The sequence below is a fragment of the Bos javanicus genome, chromosome 14 (genome assembly GCF_032452875.1).
Source record: "Bos javanicus breed banteng chromosome 14, ARS-OSU_banteng_1.0, whole genome shotgun sequence".
Taxonomy (NCBI): domain Eukaryota; kingdom Metazoa; phylum Chordata; class Mammalia; order Artiodactyla; family Bovidae; genus Bos; species Bos javanicus.
Genome location: NC_083881.1, coordinates 54,685,009 through 54,688,722, shown reverse-complemented (window position 1 = coordinate 54,688,722; position 3,714 = coordinate 54,685,009). Strand labels below are relative to the sequence as shown.

Genomic DNA, 3,714 nt, shown 5'->3' with positions numbered 1-3,714 from the left:
GGATCCATGGGGAATTTGTTTCAGGGACCTCAGCAGAAACCAAAACCCACGGATGCTTAAGCTCCTTGTATAAAATGCGTGGGCTTCCCTGGTGGCTCAGTGGTAAAGAATCTGCCTACAATGGGGGAGCCACTGGAGACATGGGTTTGATCCCTGGGTCAGGGAGATACCCTGCAGGAGGGCACAGCAACTCACTCCAGTATTGTTGCCTCTGGAATCCCATGGACAGAGGAGCCTGGCGGGCTAAAGTCTATAGGGTCACAAAGAGTCGGAGACAGCTAAAGCGACTTAACACAGCACGGCATAAAATGCGTAGTAGAGCGGCCCTCTGCCGTAGGTGGAGGCTTCATCTGCAGAATCAGCTAACACGAAATTAATTCATGGTTGGTTGAATTGTTGATGTGGAACCTAAAGACAGAAGGGCCAACTGTAATTCATTCTTTTAAAAATTCATTCAGTCATTTCTTTTTATATTTGGCTGTGCTGATTCTCTGTTGCTGCTCTCAGGATTTCTCTAGCTGAGGCCACAGGGGGCTACTCTCTAGCTGCAGCACGTGTGCTTCTCACTTTGGAGGCACCTCTTGTTGTGGAGCACAGGCTCTAGGGCGTGTGGGCTTCAGTAGTTGTGACCCTTGGGCTCAACAGTTGTGGCCCATGGGCTTAATTGCCCTGAGGCATGTTGGATCCTCCCAGACCAGGGATCAAACCTGTGTCCCCTGCATTGGCAGGTGGATTCTTAACCACAGGACCACTAAAGAAGTCCTGTAATTCATTCTTAAGGCAACTGGGTCCAATGGCAAGCACAGTGCTGGGTCCATGGATGATGTCAGTTAATGTTTGCTAAACCGTGCTCAATCCGGATTGTTTGCTTTACAGGCTGACTTAACATTGCCTGCATGCTAAGTAGCTTCAGTGTCTGACTCTGCGACCCTATGGACTGTAGCTTGCCAGGCTTCTCTGTCCATGGCATCTCCAGGCAAGAATACTGGAGTGAGTTGCCATGCCCTCCTAAAGGAGATCTTCTTGCCCCGGGATCGAACCTGCTTCTCTTATGTCTCCTGCGTTGGCAAGTGGATTCTTTGCCACTAACGCCACGTGGAAAGCCCCACTTAACATTACTGTTCTACATATACAGCACACGTCATCATTACTTAAAATGGTCTTGAACCTCTAGAAATGGTTTTGTATAAATTTGGTTAGTTGTATTTTTGGTGCATGACTGACATAATGATGTCTTTAGCAATCATTTACTATTCGGTAGGAACTCAAAAACACAATTCTTGTACTTTAATAGCTAAGTTTAGAAGGTTTACACATACACAATTGAATATATGTAGCAGTCAAACTCCAAAGACAGCTTCTCATCTAGCATAGTTTCCCAGTGAACTTTTCCTCCCAGTATTCACGCCCTTGGATAGTTTCCTCCCTTTAAATTACGACTGGCCTTGATTTACTTGTAAGCAACAGAATACAGCAGAAATGATGCTGCATATCCTACAAGTCCAGGTCAGAAGAACACTTGCAGCTCTGCCTCAGTTTTTCTAGCTTTCAGTCGTCATCTGACCCAGCTGTGTACAGGAGCCCATGCAGGGATTGTCTAGCTGAGCCTCTAAGCTTTGAGGTTAGTTGTTATACAGTAACAGACAATGTAACAGTATACAACAGTGTGATGAGTACAGAATGCCAGTTCCCATCTGGGGTGGGAGAGGGTGGAGATGGTGTAGAGAGAGAAGAAGGAAGGAAGGCATGGAAAATATGCACAATTTATAAAAACAAGTAGCAGTAAATAGATTTCCCAGGTGGTGCAAGTGGTAAAGAATAGGCCTGCCAATCCAGGAGACATAAGAGGTGCATGTTCGATCCCTGAGTCAGGAAGATCCCTTGGAGAAGAGCATGGCAACCCACTCAGAGGAGCCTGGTGGGCTACAGTCCATAGGGTAACAAAGAGTTGGACGTGACTGAAGCGATTTAGCACACAGCACTAAGTAGTAAATGACACTTCCTTCATGTAAGAAATCCTTTTGAACAGCAAAGTTGCTTCTAATCACCACTTTCCTAAAAGGAATCTGCTCATAAATCCTTTTAGGGAAACTAAAAAGTAGAAGTTCACTCATTCATTCATTTATTCATTTGAGAAAGTTTTGCTTAATGGCTACTAGGTCCAATTCTCTGGGCCAGATGTGAGCAGTACCCACGAGGAAGCTGAGCTAGGATTGTCATCTGCTTCCCTGGTGGCTCAGATGGTAAAAGCATCTGCCTGCGATGCGGGAGACCCAGGTTCGATTCCTGGGTCAGGAAGATCCCCTGGAGAAGGAAATGGCACCCCACTCCAGTACCCTTGCCTGGAAAAATCTCATGGATGGAGAAGCCTGGTAGGCTATAGTCCATGGGGTCACATGAGCGACTTCACTGTCTGTCTGTTCAATGAGAATGGTGGTAAACAGAAGGAGAAAATTGAGATGGCAGTGAAATGGAGGCAAAGTGGAGGAAAATAGAACGGATCTGCAAGACAGGAGAATGGTGCTTCTATGCAGGAAATAGTTAGGAACTTCTCTGGTGGTCCAGTGGCTAAGAATCCATGTGCCCAATACAGAGGGCCCAGGTTCGACCCCTGGTCAGGGTACTAGATCTTACAAGCTGTAACTAATTGTTCCTGTACCATAACTAAATATCCCAAGTGCTGCAACTAAGACCTGGCATAGCCAAATAAATAAAATTAAAATTTAAAAAAATTTAAAGGGTGTTGTTAGTTAAAGGAACAAGTTGAAAAATAAAAATCAGAGGCATAGATGGAAAGAGCTTCTCTTCCTTTGAGGTAGATGGAAAACAAGGTGTAAGAATAGGGGAAAGATTACTAAGTTTTTAGTGGAGAAACAATTGATATCAAACAGCACCCATTGTCCTGGTTGAGCAGAGAGATAACTAATTTGCTGAAAGTAGGGCAGGCAGAGGAGAGGGAAGGCTGAGGGGGGAGGAAAGTTGATAACTGCTCTGGTTTATATGTTGAGAAATGGGATAAGGAGCTAACATTATTTAGCTGCTAAGTCATGTCCAACTCTTTTGCAACCCCATGTACTGTAGCCCACCAAGCTCCTCTGTCCATGGCATTTTCCATACAAGAATACTGGAGTGGGTTGACATTTCTTTCTCCAGGGGATCTTCCCAACCCAGGAATCAAACCTGCAACTCCTGCACTGCAGGTGGATTCTTTACCACTGAACCACCGGGGAAGCCCCAAGGAGCCAACCAGTGATGAGCACAATGGTTGTTGTGCTGCAGGAAAGGCCCAGCTGAGGTTGGAAATCATAAATTTGTACTGCAGTCAATCATTCTGGTAATGTAGGTTTCTCCTATGGTAGTTCCCAGAGTGGAAAGAATGGAAATGGTTGGCCAAGTCTAGGTTAGAAGGAAAGATTTGGGCTATATTTTTAACACTTACTTTAGCACGTAATATTGTGTCTGAAAAACTCAATATGGAAAAATTAACTTTTTGTGGATTGTGAAATAATATACACAAGTTTGAGTTTGAGCTCTGACTCTTTAAATTCCTGGAAGACTTTGGGAAAATCATAAAATCACTAAAACTTATTTTTGCTCACATACAAAATGACAGTTTTTATCTACCTAATTTCTCATGAGGCTAAAATGAGAAAATTTAAGCAAAACTTGGGCTTCCCTGATAGCTCAGCTGGTAAAGAATCCTCCTGCAATGCA

At 44.3% G+C, this 3,714-nt stretch overlaps 1 non-coding gene across 1 annotated transcript; it reads left to right on the top strand.

Annotated features, from left to right (window-relative positions):
• Positions 1 to 2,225: 2,225 nt before the first annotated feature.
• On the top strand, positions 2,226 to 2,299 carry TRNAR-GCG (transfer RNA arginine (anticodon GCG)). Its single transcript has one exon. It is a non-coding gene; the product is annotated as a tRNA-Arg (tRNA).
• Positions 2,300 to 3,714: the final 1,415 nt, after the last annotated feature.